Source organism: Pimephales promelas, chromosome 16 (genome assembly GCF_988280905.1).
Source record: "Pimephales promelas chromosome 16, fPimPro1.hap1.1, whole genome shotgun sequence".
NCBI lineage: Eukaryota > Metazoa > Chordata > Actinopteri > Cypriniformes > Leuciscidae > Pimephales > Pimephales promelas.
Genome location: NC_142784.1, coordinates 33,421,429 through 33,443,482, shown reverse-complemented (window position 1 = coordinate 33,443,482; position 22,054 = coordinate 33,421,429). Strand labels below are relative to the sequence as shown.

Genomic DNA, 22,054 nt, shown 5'->3' with positions numbered 1-22,054 from the left:
GATATAAACTATTCTGAGGGGGAAAACTTAGTCTTTTTTTCCCCTTAGAATTGGCCTGATAACTTGCAATTGCAAGTTTATATCTCACAATTCTGAGAAAATAGGCCTATGTCAGAATTGTGAGATGTAAACTCGCAATTGTGAGAAAAAAAGTCAGAATTGTGAGATAGTCATAATTGCAACTGACTTTATTTCTCACAATTGCGACTTTATATCTTGCAATTCTGACTTTATTTTTCATAATTGTGACTTTATTTCTCAGAATTGTGACTTTATATCTCGCAATTGCGACTTTTATTTCTCAGAATTGCGACTTTGTATCTTGCAATTCCGACTTTATATCGCGCAATTGAGACTTTATTTCTCAAAATTGCGACTTTATTTCTCACAATTCTGACTTCATATCTCGCAATTGATAGAGAAAAAGTCGCAATTATTATTATTATTTTTTATTCAGTGGCGGAAACAAGCTTCCATATTTTTTCTATTTGAAAACATTGTAAAATGTAATTTATTTCCTGTGATCAAAGCTGAATTTTCAGCATCATTACATCATTAATCATTACAGTCTTCAGTGTCACATGATCCTTCAGAAGGGTATATATATATACACAGGTAAAACTCGAAAAAGTATATCGTGGAAAAGTTAATTTATTTAAGTAATTTAACTTAAAATATGAAACTAATATATTATATTCACTCTTAGAAGAAATGGTTCTATTTAGAACCAGAAATGGTTCCATCCCCCGCTTCATGGAACTCCAAAATGGTTCTATATCCATTTTTTTTTTTGGTAAAAGGTTCTATTGGCCAAGTACGGAACCCCAGGGTTCTATATAGAACCCAGAGGAACCCTTTTTTAAGAGTGTATAGAACCTTTTAGGGGTTCCAAATACGCAGCGCTGATAGAACCTTTTAAGGTTCTATATAGAACCTTTTCTTCTAAGAGTGTAGACTCATTACATCCAAAGTGAGATATTTCAAGACTTTGTTATAATGTTAAAGATTATAATATATTAGTTTCACCTTTTGAAGTTGAATTACTGAAATAAACTTTTGCACGATATTCTAATTTTTCCAGTTTCACCTGTATATATATATATATATTTCTATAATATACAGCACTAAAGCTGTACGATGCTGTCGTTTATCTCCATCAGTATTCCTTAGACTGTCCATCATACATAATTAATGCCGTTGTTAAACATCATTGACGAACTGTTCTCATTTTCTACAGACAAACCATTAACGTGAAGTATAGCGGATCTCGGTTACGCTTTATTTGAAGGTGTCATTGTTACAGTGTAATTATATATTTAAGTGCTGAGTAATACATGTACTTACTATAGGGGAGGGTTAGTTGCATGTAATTATGCATAATTTACTGTTGGTAAGTACATGTAACATATGTAACAATGACCCAGATGTGCGTTTCACAGGTTCTCGTGTGACTCTTTATTGCGATTCTTGCTGTCAAGAAGTTGTCCAGCGCAGTCCTTCTGAACTTCAGCACTTCAGTGTTTCTCTCTACGGTAAAAACGAGCAGTGACGGATGTATTTTTGGCCTCGCTCTATTCCCAGCTCACGTCCGTCTAGGAATAGCAGGATATTTCCTCGTTTTCACAGCTCCCTTGACTCAACAGTTTTCTCCCTCGCTTTCTCACGTCCTTTTAAATGTGATCCGCACACTTGCTAAGGACAAACGCATATGTAAATGTGTCCCTGCGACTGATTCATGCATGTATTAGTCCATTAATGAGCGAATCTCTTCAACACGCCGGTTAAACAATTAAGTACAACGTCGAACAACGCCAGCCGTTCCCTGAGCTCTGACTTCGAGACATTTACAGCACACGAGCGGAGCGTGAAACCTGATATTACGCTCTCTAAATACGACTCGGAGAAAAGTGTGATAAAAGCCCGACTCCCCTTCAAATGATTACACGGCCTCACTCGATGAAAATGAGCTCAATTATAATTAATCCTGATTTAAATACTGCTGCAGGAATTAATTACACATAAGCATACGGCTGAGTGCTTTGATAGTCTGTGTGTGTAGCGTAGAGGAAGACTGGAGATAAGCTAATATTGAAACTCAGAGTGGATTTGAGCTTTCGGTGTTCTTGTGAAACCAAGATTTTCTGTCCAGATAATGTTGTTTTTTTTATCTGTGCACTCCAGACATTAATCTCATGTTTGTTGTTTAGGTGAGAGGTTACTTTACTAATTGATTACTCTTACAAAGTACAAGTATACGTAATTTTCAAGTTCAGAGTTCAAGGGTACTACTTTATGTAGTATGTATACTAATATCAATGTTCTAGTTAAAAGTGTACAGTTTCAGTACTACTCGGGACTAAATTTGCCCACTTTTTAGTGTATAAGTGTACTTTAGTATGTATACTAATCCAATGTTCTAGTGGTATACTTAAAAGTGTACTGTTTCAATTCTACTCGGGACTAAATTGTCCCACTTTTTAGTCTAGAAAAGTGTACTTTTAAGTGTACTTTATGTAGTATGTTTACTAACATCAGTGTTCTAGTAGTATACTTAAAAGTGTACTGTTTCAATACCATTTGGGAATAAATTGGCCCACTTTTAGTGTATAAAAGTATACTTTTAAGTGTACTTTATGTAGTATGTATACTAATATCAATGTTCTAGTAGTATACTTAAGTGTACTGTTTCAATTCTACTCAGAACTAAATTGTCCCATTTTTTAGTGTATAAAAGTGTACTTTTAAGTGTTCTTTATGTAGTATGTTTACTAACATCAATGTTCTAGTAGTACACTTAAAAGTGTACTGTTTCAATACTATTTGGGAATAAATTGGCCCACTTTTTAGTGTATAAAAGTGTACTTTTAAGTGTACTTTATGTAGTATGTAGACTAATATCAATGTTCTAGTAGTATACTTAAGTGTACTGTTTCAGTATTACTCGGGACTAAATTGGCCCACTTTTTAGTGTATAAAAGTGTACTTTTAAGTGTACTCCATGTAGTATGTATACTAATATCAATGTTCTAGTAGTATACTTAAAAGTGTACTGTTTCAGTACTACTGGGGACTACATTGGCCCACTTTTTAGTGTATAAAAGTGTACTTTTAAGTGTACTTTATGTAGTATGTTTACTAACATCAATGTTCTAGTACTATACTTAAAAGTGTACTGTTTCAAGACTATTTGGGAATAAATTGGCCCACTTTTTAGTGTATAAAAGTGTACTTTTAAGTGTACTTTATGTAGTATGTATACTAATATCAATGTTCTAGTAGTATACTTAAGTATACTGTTTCAATACTACTCGGGACTAAATTGGCCCACTTTTTACTGTATAAAAGTATACTTTTAAGTGTACTTTATGTAGTATGTTTACTAACATCAATGTTCTAGTACTATACTTAAAAGTGTACTATTTCAATACTATTTGGGAATAAATTGGCCCACTTTTTAGTGTATAAAAGTGTACTTTTAAGTGTACTTTATGTAGTATGTTTACTAACATCAATGTTCTAGTAGTACACTTAAAAGTGTACTGTTTCAATACTATTTGGGAATAAATTGGCCCACTTTTTAGTGTATAAAAGTGTATACTTAAGTGTACTTTATGTAGTATGTATACTGATATCAATGTTCTAGTAGTATACTTAAAAGTGTACTATTTCAATACTATTTGGGAATAAATTGGCCCACTTTTTAGTGTATAAAAGTGTACTTTTAAGTGTACTTTATGTAGAATGTATACTAATATCAATGTTCTAGTAGTATACTTAAGTGTACTGTTTCAGTATTACTCGGGACTAAATTGGCTTACTTTTTAGTGTATAAAAGTATACTTTTAAGTGTACTTTATGTAGTATGTAGACTAATATCAATGTTCTAGTAGTATACTTATAAGTGTACTGTTTCAATACTATTTGGGAATAAATTGGCCCAATATTTTAGTGTATAAAAGTAAAATTTACACTTGAAGTAAATACAAAAAAATTAAGATACTCAGAATTAGGAGCATCTATTGTCTTTATAAATCAATATTTTCAAACAATGTAAGTTTGTAAGACAGTATTTACGACTTTGTGAAAAAGTATTTAATAGGCTACTCAATCAAAAGCGTAAACACTCTTTTGACAGAAGTTATGATGAAAAGATTGAGTACAAGTATAGGCCAAATACACTATAATAGTGTATATCTACATGTTTAGTCAGTATAAGTCAAGTATGCCTAAGTGTAACTTTAAGTATATTTTTTTTGAGAAGTACATAAAAAGTAGCCTATAATGCTCTCTTATTTTTAGTTTAAAAGAAGTACACTAATGGCACACTTGAGTAAACTTGTTTTTATGTAAGGACATTTTCACCTACTGGACCATAAAGGAGTGTGAAAATCCCATTTATGCACATTAGAGGCCTGCAAAAACCCCAACTAAAACTTTCCCCCCAGTTTTAATCTTTTTCAGATTATTCATAATTCATTATCTCACTTCTTTTACTTAGAATATTCAATTTTATCTGAATTAAGTTCATTTTCATTCAATATTTATTCGCCGCAGCATTAAATGTTAAAGTGATCACATTAAATCGTGTTGCATTAAAAACTCAACGCCAAAAAGTATGTATAAGGAATGAGAATGAAACAGGAAGTGATGTCACGCAGCTCATCTTGTTTCCTGCTCAGTCCCCATTTGTGGCAGGAAGCGTTTCACTGATGCATGGCCGTTTCTGTGTTTTTCTCACATGATTGATTAATTTAGACGCAGGTGTGTGTCCATTAGACGAGCATCAGCTGAACAATCCTGCATCATGCCAACAGAGGTTTTTAGATTCAAGTTTTAAAAAGGCATATTTGCCCCATGTTTTTGTGTTTTGACTTTTTTGAATGGTTTAAGTGATTGATTGGTTAATTTTTCAGCTGTATTCACACCGTTTCATCATGGCTTTTGTTGTTAGGTTTAGTAACGAAAATGTGAATCTTGTCCAGTCTCTTGCTATCAAACTCAAGCTGTGTATCCTACAATTTACAATAATGTCATCAAAACTTTATCCATAGTTTACATCAGAACAGAGCACTCGGTTATATTGACAACGTGACTAAGCATTTTTACTGTGTTATCCGTACACAACGACACAAGCACTTGTCCTTCTGATGCGCTGCCATGTTCACCGACACAGATTTTGAGAGATGAACTGAGGATGTTGAGCAAGAGACTGGCTTTTGCAGGAAATCATGGTGTTTTGCTATTTGTACGAATTGTTTTGAGATGATTCAAGAAATGTACCAAAGTGTGAAAGTATGAAAGTATGAAATATCGGTAACACTTTACAATACGGGTGCACTACTATGCATTAATTCATCCTTAACTAATGCACAGATAATCATGAGTTAATGTATAATGAGTTAATGATGAACTAATGATTACTGTCAATATGATTAATAGATTAAGTAATACATGAATTGCTATTAATTCAATGTGCCATTGTGTATTAATTACTTAAAAACATATTTTATTAACTAATAGGGTAAATTAATATGTTAATTACCACAATTAGTCAAAGCTATGCACTTCAATTTCCAGTTGTCTGCTTTAATTAATCATTAGCTAATGATTTGCAAAGGTATCATTATGTTATGACTTTACTTGTTGGGGCACATCATTATTAACTAGTCATTTAGTAATTGTAGTAATTCGCACTTGAATTTGCACTAACAATGAAGTGATTAATGATGTATTAATGCATATTAGTGTACCTGTCATATTATCTGGAAGTTGAAAGACTGGTAATTAACATATTAATTGACACTATTAGTTAAAAAAATCGAATTAATCTACAATTACATATTTAATTAATAACAATTCATCTACATTAGCCTTACAGACTCTTAATTAGTTCCTAATGTGGTAATCATTAATGAATAGCTTAAATAATCATTAGTTACACATTATTTCAGTATTACCTGTGCATTAGTTAAGCATGAATTAATGCATATTAGTGCGCACGTATTGTAAAGTGTTACCGAAATATCTATTGTATTATAATATCTATTTATAAACAGGCATATTATCTCATGTTTTGACCTGTTTTAACCCTTATGCTGCATTAGGGACATTTTTGCTCTTTTGCAGTTTAATTTCTTTGACCATTTTGGCTGTTTTAATGCAAATGGTATGAAATTTGGCAAAATTGTGACTTTTTGGATACATGTAAAAAATGTGATCCCATTTTGCAAAATATGTATAACACACACTGTGTAGATCAAATAGTAACACTCAGCACCATAAAGACCAAAAATGGCCCATTGAAACCCATTAAAACGTTGTTTAAATCTGAGGCTGTCAGTAATACATGAAACATGATTTTTGCACAAACATCCTTTCATTTTGAAGCAAAAGCATTATATTTGCATTATATAGTGTATTCCACCAGATGACGTCACTACATATTTATTCCCTATGGGTGGAAATGCACCTTATTTTAGGCAATAGGCAATGTTTAATAGGTTAGCTAAGTGGGATTTTTTGCAAAGTGGGACTGTGATAATCCAAATCTAAAGTTTTCTCTTTGCATTTAGTTTATTGAAAATAATTGAATTTTTGTGTTTTTTCCTCTTATACAAATCGATGGTTTCGCAAACAAAACTGGTAATTAAAGGGTTAAAATCCTGAAATTGAATACATTTTTGGTAGTTATGATGAGGACTGATGCTGGTTAAAAGATTTAACTTGGTAAAAGTGGAAAATAATAATAATATATAATATTTTAGGCAATGTTTAATATGTGGCCATTTTTGGTCCTTAATGCACTCAACGGTGTTAAAAATCTAATGCAGCACAAGGGTTAAATGGTTTATGGAAGGAGTAAGTTGTGCATTATAGTGTTTTTACCGCGGTAAAGAGTTGTTTTCAACATCCTCGAGTGCTTTGGTGAGAACTTCTCTTCGTACCCTCGACCATGCCAGCCGTTTCCCTGGCGATCGAGGGCCGTCCCTGTGGTTATGGTGTCCCAGCGAAGCCTCTGGAGCCAGACACGGCTTGTGTGCTTTGTTCCAGTTTATTAGCATGTGAATGCATCGTTGCAGAAGAGTTTCCCAGGAACAACGGGCTCCCTGTTCCAGCGCCCCTCAGAAAGGCTTCATGACGCGCTGGCCGTTGCCTTTAGGCTCCGTTTGTCTTGTGCTTTTTTATTTATTTATTTATTTTATTGCGATTTTAGGCATTACAGGGATTATTCAATAGATACATTCATCTGTCGTGTGCTTTTAACTTTGGCTTGTTTAGTGATCATGCAGGGACATTTTCATTGCTCTTTTTAGTGGTGCACGATTTATCAGTTTTGCTGTCTGAGAGAACCAGTTGAGAGATATTAAATAATGTAAAGTTTGAAGTTGAGCGTTTTTTGTTGATAATATGTTGTGTTCACAGATTGAGTTGGCATTGTTGAGAACAGAAGCACAGGGTAACACTCTTCATCATCATACACGATAAACACAGCCAGCCGTTTGACATTCACAATCACATGCGTTGACCTGCTGATTTCAATCAGCGACACAAATGCTGTGTGAGATACGTGATCACATGAGGAGACGAGGATCAATGACAGACATCAGTGGGCATGAAGCGGTGGTTCGCTCTGATCCCGCGGCGCTCGTTCCCACCGAGGACACCGAGCTGATGATGTTTGACTGTCTGGCTATTGATTTACTGACGGGACCGCAGACAAGACGGATTTCACAGGGACCAATTAAAAGGTGTAATTGATGAGGTGCCACCCGCCGACTGATTTACACTAAAGTGTCAAAACCCACATGTGTCACAGAGAGAGAGAGAGAGAGAGAGAGAGAGAGAAATTCATATCGGCATCAGACAGAATGGACAGAATAATGAACAGACAGATAGACAGACAGACAGACAGACAGACAGACAGACAGACAGACAGAATGATAGATAGATAGATAGATAGATAGATAGATAGATAGATAGATAGATAGATAGATAGATAGATAGATAGATAGATAGATAGATAGATAGATAGATAGATAGATAGATAGATAGATAGAATGATGAACAGATAGATACTGTAGATAGACAGACAGACAGACAGAATGATAAACAGATAGATATAGATAGATGGATGGATGGATAGATAGATAGACAGAATGATGAACAGATAGATAGATAGATAGGTAGATAAGATAGATTGATAGACAGACAGAATGATGGATGGATAGATAGACAGACAGACAGAATGATAACCAGATAGATATAGATGGATGGATAGATAGACAGACAGACAGACAGAATGATGAACAGATAGACAGATAGATAGACAGACAATATTGGCAATATTGTAATATGTACAGTCATGCCAATAAAGCAATTTGAATTGAATTGATAGACAGACAGACAGACAGACAGACAGTCAGAATGATGAACAGATAGACAGACAGATAGATAGATAGACAGACAGACAGACAGAATGATAACCAGATAGATAGATAGACAGACAGACAGACAGACAGAATGATGAACAGATAGACAGATAGATAGATAGATAGATAGATAGATAGATAGATAGATAGATAGATAGATAGATAGATAGATAGATAGACAGACAGACAGACAGAATGATGAACAGATAGACAGATAGATAGATAGATAGATAGATAGATAGATAGATAGATAGATAGATAGATAGATAGATAGACAGACAGACAGACAGACAGACAGACAGACAGAATGATGAACAGATAGACAGATAGATAGATAGATAGATAGATAGATAGATAGATAGATAGATAGACAGACAGACAGACAGAATGATGAACAGATAGACAGATAGATAGATAGATAGATAAATAGATAGATAGATAGATAGATAGATAGATAGATAGACAGACAGACAGACAGTCAGAATGATGAACAGATAGACAGACAGATAGATAGATAGATAGATAGATAGATAGATAGATAGATAGATAGATAGATAGATAGATAGATAGATAGATAGATAGATAGATAGATAGATAGATAGATAGATAGATAGATAGATAGATAGACAGAATGATAACCAGATAGATAGATAGATAGACAGACAGACAGACAGACAGAATGATGAACAGATAGACAGATAGATAGATAGATAGATAGATAGACAGACAGACAGAATGATGAACAGATAGACAGATAGATAGATAGATAGATAGACAGACAGACAGACAGACAGACAGACAGACAGAATGATGAACAGATAGACAGATAGATAGATAAATAGATAGATAGATAGATAGATAGATAGATAGATAGATAGATAGATAGATAGATAGATAGATAGATAGATAGATAGATAGATAGATAGATAGATAGATAGATAGATAGACAGACAGAATGATGAACAGATAGACAGACAGATAGATAGATAGACAGACAGACAGACAGACAGAATGATAACCAGATAGATATAGATAGATAGATAGATGGACAGACAGACAGACAGACAGACAGACAGATAGACAGACAGATAGATAGATAGACAGACAGACAGACAGACAGACAGACAGACAGACAGAATGATAACCAGATAGATATAGATAGATAGATGGACAGACAGACAGACAGACAGACAGACAGACAGACAGACAGACAGATAGATAGATAGATAGATAGATAGATAGATAGATAGATAGATAGATAGATAGATAGATAGATAGATAGATAGATAGATAGATAGACAGATAGATAGATAGATAGATAGATAGATAGATAGATAGATAGATAGATAGATAGATAGATAGATAGATAGATAGATAGATAGATAGACAGATAGATTTACTCTGCTGGGGAGGATCGTCACGGTCGGCCGAATGCTTCCGGAGATTCTCTATTTCTTAACGGCGTATATCCACGTAATCCACGCAAGACTTTAAAACAGCAACGGATTACACGCATTACACACTTCATCCACGACCCGTCCTGCGGGGAAGACCTGCGTTACTCATCCTCACAGTGCTGAGTGTGCTGTCCATCACACGCTAATCTCACGCAGGAGCGTTGCTTTACAGAGTCTCGTAATGTTCCTGATGACGGAAGATATTAACACTGATATATTACACACACACGGGAATATACGGCAAAAATAGTGCTGTATATAATGCTTATAGTTTTCAATTTATGCATTGAGCATGTATGGCTATATATTAATAGAAATAAAATATTTATAAATCAAGGTAAAATATTATATTACAATATATATGTGTGTTTATGCTGCACATGCATATATATATATATATATATATATATATATATATGATATTTTTCAATATATTATTCTGTATATGATCATTGATCATTCATATATATGTAGGGAAATATATTGGTTTTCGTACGGGTCTCTAACACACACACACACTCTCTTCCATCTGTCATTGAAATGAATGTGCATATTGTTAACGTATGTCTATATTAAGCTCGCGTGAGCCTTTGTGAAAGGTGCGCTGAATGATTAATGATCCCTGTGGTGTAATGTAGGTTAAGTCTCAGGAGATTAGACTAATTAATATTCATAGGGGAATACTTGATTAAAGCTTGTTCATTATTAACGTTCTACACATTAAGAAATTAATAAAAAGGTTTAAAATGACGAATGCTTTATTTTACACTCCGGAGTAACATCCGGACGTGTAGCGTTCGAGTCTCCTCGATGTTGATTGGGCGAGTGTGTCTGATCCATCCATCACTGATGACATCAGCACACACAGATCAATAGCGCGTCGTCTCGTCCCGCTCAGTGTCAGATACACACGGCCGTTTATCGGGACTGAAGGTCCAGTGTTCACTCACAAACACAGACTGATGGATGTGACACTTCAGAAACCTTTACACACACACACACTCAGTGTTAAAAACACAATAAAGTCAGATGATTTATTTATTTATTTTTATTCGATTGAATTTTTTTTTGTCTCGTATCTTTTTATTTTTATTATGTTTCATTTGACTTGTAATTTTTGTTTAATTTAATTTTATTAATTTGTCTTGTGAAAAAATTATTTTTTATTTATTTCTTTTTATTTTTTTGTCTTTTATTTATTTATTTGTTTATTATGTTTATTTATTATGTTTTATTTGTCTTGGATGATTTATTTTATATTTTATTTATTTTGTTTTATTAGTCTTATATTATTCTATTTTATTTATTTGTCTTGGATCATTTTTATTTATTATGTTTTATTAGTCTTGTATTTAATTTAATTTGTCTTGGAAAATATTTAATTAAATTTTCTATTTAATTGTGATTATTTATTCGTCTTGCATATTTTTTTTTATTTTTTTTTAGTCTTTTCTTTTTCTTTTATTGTCAGACAGCAGAAATAGAAATGTGTCGTCTGTCTACTAAAGGTGCGGCTTTATTCGTTTGGAGCTTGATTGAAGAAACTAAGAAACTGTGAAGCCAGAGGAAAATAAATGCACACATAATTCCCACGCTGCTTTGAAATGATATTCAGACAGATGTTTCCCATGGTGCACCTGTACAAGATTATACACTGAGGTTTGAACTACTGTATGAAGAGCACAGGTATTAGTTAACATTAGCTAACGCACAACTAACATGAACAAACAGCTGCATTTTTATTAACTAACATCAACAAAGATGAATAAATACTGCAACATATGTATTGCTCATTGTTAGCTCATAAATGTTCCTCTTGAGATTTTGTTAGCAGATCTGAGCACAGCTTGAGACATTCTTGAGTTAAAGTTAGCGAGTGTTTTTAGGAAAAGCTTCCATGCTCTTCGTTTGTCCTGTGCTTATTCTCATGTCCGTCGAACTGTGATATTGAAAAGGACTTGTTTGGAGATCAAAGGCTCATGATGTCACAATGAAGTCATCACCTACTGATTTGTGTTCCATCAGTCTATGGCATGTTCAGAGGCGCTAGTGTTCCGCCGTATCCATGGAAACAGACATTCGCGCGCCGTTAGCAACCATTGTTCGCCGCGGTAATGGGCTGGAATTCTCGCTAAAGTGAATCAGCGGCTGAAATTAACTTTAGCACCAGAGCAGACGGTCAAACACACTGTAGTTACAGCAACCTTCACGATTAGCAGCATTTAAATAAATAATAACACAAATATGTTGGAGATGATTGGAAATGACAGTATGCAATCAGGCACACACAAAAAAAGACAGAGTGACAGAACGAGAGACATGGCTCATGGGTTTTTCCCACCTTGTGTGCTGCCAAGAAACCAGTGTTGTTCACCAGCCTGAGCTCTTGGGGAGTTTCAGCTCTATATGGGCTATCAGCTCTATTCAATTCAATTCAAAAACTGCTTTATTGGCATGAGTGTACATCATGCAATATTGCCAAAGCTTGGATACATTAGAAAGACATCAAAATATGTCTATACTGTATATTAAGTCAAATTATTAGAGGTAAAATAAATTGATTATTACATTTGAAGTAGAATATATTGTATGTAAAAAAATTATTAGTTTAGAGTTGTTAATAAAATTACTAAAACAGAGGTAAAATAAATTGATTTTACGTTTAATGTAGAATTATTAAAACATTTTATGTAAAAAAATATTAGTAAAATTATTATTAATTCATTTAGAGTTGTTAATAAAATTACTAAAACATTATTAGAGGTAAAATATATTGATTATTAACTGAATAAAATGTAATTAATTATTAATTAAAATGGAATTTAATTATTATTAATGAAACATTTTTAGAAGTAAAATAAATAATTTTAATAATTAAAACATATGTAAAATAAATGTATTCATTTTGATTTAAAATTATTATTGTAGAATTATTATTAAAACATAGACTATGTATAGCAGTTTATTCATTAATTAGAATTATTAATTAGAATAATTATTAAAAAATATTATTATAAGTAAAAATAAATTGATTATATATTTTTTTTAGATCATTTTTTAGAGGTTCATCACTAAGAAAGCATATTGATAATTATGGTTATGGATTTATAACGTGACTTGGATCAGGCAGCAGTACTTAAGTACTGCAGTACTTTAATTCGAAAAAAGTATTTTATCCAGACTTGGGTGTTAAACGAAATACGTTCGGTTGCAATTTTTGGTGGAAAATTCTTTAAGCATGCATGAAATGCTGTCTCAAACTTTATGAGAAAATGGGGTATCTTATAATAATTAATCTGGTGCACACCGACAAGGGCAAGGAGTGCTGTCTAGGTAGGGATCTCACTACACTCTAAAAACTGCAGGGTTAAAAAAATGCTGCACTGGGTTGGGTTGATTTGATGTTTTTTGTTTTCTGTTTTACAGAATAAATATATGCTACCCCTGACACTGTATGTTGAACAGTGAAATTAGCTTGCTGTTACCACAACTTGTTAAAAATATAGGTAAACATTCATATTAACTTACCGTAAAACACCGTCCGATCCGAGTGGCGTCATCCTCGTGTCAGAAGTGAAGGATCCAGAAAGTTCTGCAAAGAATGAAAAAGTAATAAACCAGTTGCTGGGTCAAAATAACCCAACCAGCTGTTTATTTGTGAATGACTCTCGTACAACTCATTTGACCCAGCATGAGCATCCCAAGAATGTGTTTACAGTACCCCAAACAACCCAACATTTTGACCCAGCACAATCAACCCAACAATTTGTTTCCAAAAACAACCCAGCATCGCACTCAAAAGATTTTGGGTCAAATATGGACAAACCCAGCCATTGGGTTACATTTGTTTTATTACATTTTTAACCCAACCTTTGCGTCTGTCCATATTTGACTCAAAATTGGGTTAAAACAGCCCAGCATTTTTCTAGCGTAGGCTTCACAGAACAGAGCTCTCGTTTCTCCCAGGTTGATGTCTGATGAAAGGTTGTATTGCAGGTATTATTAGCATCAGATGGAGGCCATCTGGAAGTGTTTTAAAGCCATTTACAGCAGCGACAGCTAATGAATTCAACACGACTTCCGTCACTTTCTCTCTCTGGAGGGGAAATCACACATTTGTTCAGATTTTGTAGTTTGGAATTTGATTTCCTGTGTAGAGAAAGATGGAGTTGTGTTGGTTACTGTTGCTAAGCAGCGTCGGAACGTTCATAGAACACTGATGTGCGTCGTTGAGAGCGTGAAGTGTCCAACATTCCAGCCTTCGTGCTTTCATCATGCGGGGATTTGACCTTTTCACACGTAAGTTTAAAATATTCTGTCTGACCCCCAAGCTTGAGTTTTTAAAAATGGTTTCCATGGCGATGCGTCATTGTTTGTCACGTTCGACACCGCCGCCGCCACAACAGTGCTGGGGTGTGTTTCCTGTACAGCGCTGTAACTCGTGCTTCACTACTGTAGTATGATACATCGTTGAAGAAATCAACTATAGTCACGACTGTTTCCGAAACCATACTGTCGCAAAGCGTTCGTTCAACCATGTTGGTTTATGATGTCACGCACTTATTTTAACGAAACTGTTTGAGATCGAATTAATGCTAGATGTTTTGATATAAATTACTGTCTGGAATATTTCTCATTTTTCTCAGTTATTTCGCTTTATTTCCAGATTCAATCATAGACATGTGCACTCTTCAAAAGTGATTTTACCAAAATATTCCTTTTTTATTCAAAATATTCACAAATTTGTGAGCTATAGCATGAAATACCTGATATTCCGGTTGTCAAATATGTGCAAGTGGATTGCTTAAACACCGTTATAGCGGTTGCATTAGTTATTAGTTTGTGCCAAATGTTCAGATGGTGAATCGAATCTGTCGGATTGAACGCGTGAATTAATCCACTTCCCCCGAAACACATGACAGTAAGAGGCCGGCGAACGGAGAGAAGAATAGAGTAAACTTTGTGCATCTGATATGAATAAAACGTGACGTCTAATTATAATAAAAAGCTTTACAGGTGAAAAATGAGAATATAATTTGCACCAAAAGTTCATTTATTTCAGTAATTCAACTTAAAAGGTGAAACTAATATATTATATTGATTCAAAGTGAGATATTACAAGCCTTTATTTGTTATAATGATGGCTTACAGATTGATTTGATTTGGTTTTCATAAGCTGTAAGCCATAATCATCAACATTATAACAAATAAAGGCTTGAAATATCTCGCTTTGAATGCAATGAGTCTATATAATATATTAGTTTCACCTAAATGACTGAACTTTTGCACGATATTCACATTTTACACCCTGAATGTATAGTTTTTTAGCACTTAATATAAACTTAACTTAGTCTGAAACCTAAAATAAACCTCATGTGGTTGAGTAGTTGTGATATATGACTCACCCCATCCTATAAGATGTTGTTTGGTGTTTTCTGTGGTGATTACGATGAACAGACGAGGCCTTTACCAGCACGTTTGATGTGAGACGGGCTCCTTCTTCTGAATTACACATGAGGAACAAGCAGAGAGGAGATGATGGCTTGAGGTTGCCGTTAGCCATGCTTTACCCTGTAACTGCGTGAGCAAAATAGAGAAGCATATATTAAAAAAACATCCATAATTCCAGCCGCGGGGTGTTTTATTGCAGTTTAATGTGCATTCGGAGGCCTTTCACGCCAGTAATGCAGCGTTCAGGGTGTATGATTATTAAGAAACCTGCGAGACTGAACGAAAGCTGTTGCTTCAATTTCCATCTCCATTTTGCTTTATGTATACAGCACTTTTCTTTTTACAATACACATCGTTTAGAAGAGATAACAGGAAAATAATGCAAACAAAGTTTGCTTCCAGAAGAAAATAGCGTCATATTCAAGTTCAGTGAGTAATTTAGAAACCGTGATGTCATCATCCAGCTCAGTTCAGGTCAATGGTGTCAATGCAGGCGAATTAATAATATTGTTGAATATTAAAGGAGTAGTTCACTTTAAAAAAAAACCTTTGCTGATAATTTACTCGCCCCCATGTCATCCAAGAAGTCCACGTTTTTCTTTCTTCAGTCGAAAAGAAATTAAGGTTTTTGATGAAAACATCCATATAATGGACTTCAATGGGGTCCAAACGGTTCAAGGTCCAAATGAGAGTTTCAGTGCAAACTGCAAATTGTTCAAAGGGCTTTAAACGATTCCAGATGATGAATAAGGGTCTTATCAAGTGAAACGATCGCTCATTTAAAAAATAAATAACAAAGTTTAAGTTTTATACGCTCAAATGCTCGCCTTGCTCTGTTCTGTGATGCGCGTTCGTGACTCTCCTGTTCGAACTCGTTCATCAAAATGAACAAATCTTTTTTCAAGTCATGACTCGAAGGGTCCTTGATAAGACCCTTATTCATCATCTGCTGTCGTTTAAAGCCCTTTGAACAGTTTGCACTTTGCACTGAAACTCTCATTTGGACCTTGAACCTTTTGGACCCCATTGAAGTCCATTATATGGAGAAAATCCTGGATTTTTTTCATCAAAAACCTCATTTCTTTTCGACTGAAGAAAGAAAGACATGGACATCTTGGATGACATGGGGGTGAGTAAATTATCAGCAAAAGTTTTTTTTAAAGTGAACTACTCCTTTAAATGCAATGTCCCCAAACTGAGCAATCTCCAGGCACATTAATGTCAACATAAAATCAATATTAATCCTATTTATCTATTTCAACGTTGCATAAAATGCTAAAAGAAACAAAATGAAACTTGATAGTAATTTAGATGACTTTCTTATATTGATGCCACCCAGCAATTACACAGAAACCCACATGTGCTGGAGAATATAACGCCGCTACATTAAAAAATGTTTTATGTGGTATTGCAGCTTTTATAGTTTGATATATTTTAATTATTTTCCCAAGCTTCAATACTCCAGAGTCCTGCTACACACACATCTATTACCAATGGCAAGATATATTCTTTTGAGTTGTTTTTGGCATGCTTATTAACTTGACAACACCGAACGCGATCAATAAGCGCTGGATATTCTATGGACAGCTGACAGAAAACACTCAATAGCACAATCAAGAGGCCTGGACACGTGGAAAGAGACGCTCGGATCATTGGCGGATAATTACATTATCAACTGGGGTGGCTGGGAAAGTTTTAATTAGTTGTGCATTGAAGTGCATGGACAATATCAATCAATATTTCGACTTGTGTTGAGGAGAGAGGCCAGTTCAGGCGACAGACCGTGTGGATTTACCGTGCTATGAAGATATAGTCTTTGCTCAGTTGATTATCCAATGAGATTAAATGGAGAATTTGCTCTTAGATTTAGTATTTTTATTGTAGTCTTGTTTCTCACGATAATAGAATTTCTAACTTCGATACGATACCTTAAAAATATCAGAATTCGATACATTTTTCGATACCGCGAGGAAAAATCATCGCTAGTTTTTTGTATTATCTCAAGTCCCAATGTTTGATCCCAATTCATTAAAATCTGAAGCATACTTTCAAACATTCCTCTTCAAATTCTTTCAAATACACATAATCTGAGTTTCTCCACATTCATTGTAAAGCTCTAATATTTATAGTATGACAACTACTGACTCATTGTGGTGTTTTTATTTCTTTAAAGGAATTTGAGGAGAAATATAATATAATATAAGCTTTAAAAGAGCAACACTGTAAAAAATATTGTTGGTTTAACTTAAAAAAGTAAGTAAACTGGTTGCCTTAAAATTTTAAGTTGATTGAACTGGAAAAAGTGAGTTAATACAATGAAGGAGCAACTCAAAATAATACGTTATCTGAATTAATAAATTATTTAAGTTGGTTTGACAAAAGAAAAAATGTTGTGATAACAAATCTTGAAAATATTTTTTTTACAGTGAATAACGTCTAACGTGTGTTTTCAGGTTAAAGTGTGTGTTTGGAGAATACTAGAATTTCCGATATATTGAATAAGATAAGATACTGATATATTGAATATTAAAAAAATATCGATATTCGATACAATTTTATATAGATATAAAATTGTTTACACTGTAAAAAAATACTGATGGTTTAACTTAAAAAAGTAAGTAACCTGGTTGCCTTAAAATTTTAAGTTCATTGAACTGGAAAAAGTGAGTTAATACAATGAAGGAGATTAATTTCATCATCAGAAACTCAAAATAATAAGTTATCTCAACTAAATAAATTATTATAAAGTTGATTTGACAAAAGAAAATATGTTGTGATAACAAATCTTGAAAATATTTTTTACAGTGATAGAATTTCGATATTTTTGGAATATATATACAATTTTTGATACCACAAGGAAAATTTTATTAATTTTTTATAATCCAAATATTCCTTATATCACGTGGTTACACACTAACATATCCGGAACAGTAAAACAAACAAATACAAACAACCAAAGACAACAACAAAAGAAGACATCTGAGCATCTAATGCACCAACACAACAGAGATTTCCCATCTAATTATTAAATGACTCCCACATGCTCCTTAATAAAACAAATCCTTTCCAAATGCAAAATCTTTTCCCACATAACCCATATATTTTTAGCATTATCTCTAGTCTCAATGTTCGATCTCAATTCATCAAAATACGATCTCAAACACGTCTCATCCAAAAGCAAATAATAATAATTAAAAATCGTATACTTCAACTACTGACTCATTATTGTGTTTTTATGCCTTTGAGTAGAAATATAATTCCCGGCTGAGAACTTCATTAAGCTTTAAAAGAGCAATAACGTCTAACGTGTGTTTTCAGGTTAAAGTGTGTGTTTGGAGACCGCCTCCGCTGTTGAGGTTTGTTTGTACAGTAGATGTAGTTATCAGGCTTAATTACTGTCATTTACAGCTTGTTAGTGTGAACGCTTATTTTAGAAGTACACACACACACAGCCTTCAGTGTTTAAACACCAAACAATTGCACGTCGCAGGCTAAAGAGCATGTATTTGTCGTTCTCGTATTTAGATTATTTTTCGGTCTGTGTCCCGTCTTCCGAACACGTGTAATCTCACATGTCGTGTGTGTGTTTGTTCAGGATTCCGGCTGTTTGCCGTCTGATGCTGAACTGACCGAGTCTCATTTCGTAGAGAAACACAAAGAGAGAGAGAGTATTAACAGAGGCGCAGTCTCTCTCTCTCTCTCTCTCTCTCTCTCTCTTGTATGGGTATTTCTAACAGATGGAGTTTCTCCGGACGGCTCTCCCTCAGAGAATCATGGGAGTATTTTAGTCCAGTGTAATCCTGACCATCTGCTGTCTTCCTCTCTGCCTCCAACTGCCCCTTCAAGCATCCCACTATTGCCCTCCATCCATCCATCCATCCAGTGCCAATTTGACAGCCCATCCATCCATATCCCCTAACCTTCCTTTACCTGAAAACAGTTTCATATCTTTATAGGGTTCTTGACTCTTCATTCCAAAAATGCTTTTTTTTTACTCAACTGTAGTCAATAATTGTATCCCTTAAAACTCATCTTTGATCACCAAAATATCATATTTAAAACGTTTTTAAATATCTTGAATGCAACTCTTGCCTCATTTAGTATGCGCAGTTCTATGAATATGCAAATGAGCCCCGCCTCGACTCACTCCCTCAGCTCAGAGATCCACTGGTTGGCGATCACACGTTGATCTGATTGGTCACGAGGTGGTTTGTGACGTCAGAAACACCAGCGATTTCAAAGCGTGTTTTTGAGTTTTACGGAGGAAATACCCAGCAATGCTGTCCACTTATGAAATTACACATCTTAAAGCGTTTTAAAAACAACATATATATGACTATATAGAACTCTTTATGCCAAAAAGGTTAAATATAAGGAGAAATGCCTTAAATTATCGCATAATATTTCCATGTTTTTTTTTTCTAGTGATAAAGTATGGCTTTGAGCTGTTTAATTCATAACATTTCATTAAAATAAAAACTAATTAAGCCAAAATTAATTCAAACTAAATCCTTATCCGGTGTAAGGTTCTATATATGAAGAATCCTTTAAGGTTCTATTTAGAACATTTTCTTCTTAGCGTGTTCTATATAGAACCTTTTCTTCAAACTGTGTCATATTTTGCGATTTTGAATTTGACTCCTTAATTATTGTTGTAACATGCGTTAACGACATGCGTGATGTCATCGAGATGGCGGGAAACTTCACTCTGAAACCAGCAGCGCATATATTTATTTGCGACCCGTCAAAATAAAAGCTTGATGGTATACTGTATACTGTTGCAATTATACACTTAAATAAATACATTTTATTTTACAGTACATTATTATTATTATTGCAATGCATATTTGATTTTGTTTAATATATTTAATAATAATCACAATAAAATTATTATTATCCTATATATTATTTTATAGATGGACCCCTGAATTTCAACCTCTTTTTAATGCAAAATAATTAAAAAAAAATGACTGAATGAAGCATGTAAGATTTTTGTATTAGTACTAATAAACTGAATGTTTTAAAAACACAATATCAATAAATCCAATTTGTTTGGATCTCATACATTCGAACTAATTGAATATTGTCTGTTCTACAGCTAGCCGTTAATTACAGAATAAATGTAATTATTTTCACAATGAACAGATTTATGCTGATAAGCAATTTGAATAAATGCATTAAAAAATATGATTATTTGCATAAAACCAAATAGATGCAAGTATTGAATAACAAACTATGCCATGATTTGAGTGCAAAAATCGTACCTGATTCATTGATGATGTATGACACAGAAATATGCATCACGTTAAGTTTATTAGTTTGATAATGTTAAATGGGAATTTTATATCCAATTCAAATGCATAAATAAGTTTTGATGCATTTCAAAGTCATAAAATGCGATGTAAATGTACCTCATCTAATGCTGCTCTCTGCCTTCCCAGCATGCATCTGTCTCTAATCTGAGCTTTCTGATTGGCTGGAGAATAATGGGCAGTTTTGCTGAGTGTGTAGAATTATAGTGAGACTGTAAAATATGAACACACACACACACACACACACAGTGTCAGTGTTTTTGATCATTATTTGTGTCTATAATAATCTTCCTCAGCCAGCATATGTCTTCGTCATTGTTATAGGATTATAATAATTCTTCAATTCCTCTTTGAAATGGTGGATAATGAACTATAAACGATAATCCCCTCCTGATAATGAGGTGTGTGAGAGTGACATCAGCGTGTCTGATATCCCACAATCCACACGCAGCAGAAAGGATCAATCTGACTAATATATTTCATCAGAACAAGCGCTCATGAATTCTGCCAACCGTGCAGAAAGTTGTGTTTAATTTGAGTGCGCTCAGATCCGATCACGCTGACTGATTGCAGGACTAATGAAATTTTCATAATGAAGTTTTTGTGAAACGTGTATTTTATTTTGCACTGTACCGCAGTGCTTTACATTTCTAATCAGAATCAAAATCTTGAATCATTACCAAACAAACAAACACACACACATTTACTCTCACACACACACTGATGCTCTGCTATGAAATATTTGTGCACTTTTAAGGGTTTAAATTGATTGTATTGATATTTACTAATGTGCTTTTTTGATGCACTTTGATAAATTTATTTGAGAAATGTGTTTCCATCGTAGTTTATGCAAGCTTTCGTATGGGATACTTTTTTATCCGCCTATATATATATATATATATATATATATAGATGTATAGATATATTATTATTATAGTACTACCATGTTTAATGCAGGTGTGTTTTAGTTTAAAGTTTTATATTATAGCTTATAAAATTACAATTTATTTATGTCCATTTTATTTGCTTTGGAGCCATGAAAATGTGTTTAGTTAGTTTTTTCTTCCCTGTTGTTAACTTTTATTTTAGTTAAGAAAAATTTTATAATTTAGTTTTTGTTTGATTTTTTACTTATAATTATAACACAGGACTGTTTTACTTCTTATTTATTATTTACTTTATATATATATATATATATATATATATATATATATATAAAATACATAATAATTATAATAAATAATAATATTATATATATATATATATATATATATATATATATAATTATTATTATATATATATATACATATATATAAATAATTTCACCTTTATTGGACCTCATTGACCGTATATATATTTGTGTGTGTGTTTGTGTGAGTGTGTGGATATGATAATATATTAGTGC

At 33.5% G+C, this 22,054-nt stretch overlaps 1 protein-coding gene and 1 long non-coding RNA gene across 2 annotated transcripts in view; one reads left to right on the top strand and one right to left on the bottom strand.

Moving 5' to 3' along the window:
• The window catches only part of LOC120470823 (uncharacterized), a 19,183-nt gene extending 3,726 nt beyond the window's left edge, over positions 1–15,457 (bottom strand). Inside the window, exons 1-2 of the long non-coding RNA XR_005620648.2 lie at positions 15,292–15,457; positions 13,415–13,478 (exon numbers count right to left, since the gene is read on the bottom strand). This is a non-coding gene — a long non-coding RNA (uncharacterized LOC120470823). The remainder of the gene's footprint in view (positions 1–13,414; positions 13,479–15,291) is intronic.
• The window catches only part of igsf11 (immunoglobulin superfamily member 11), a 114,283-nt gene that overhangs the window by 15,166 nt on the left and 77,063 nt on the right, over positions 1–22,054 (top strand). The window lies entirely within an intron of this gene.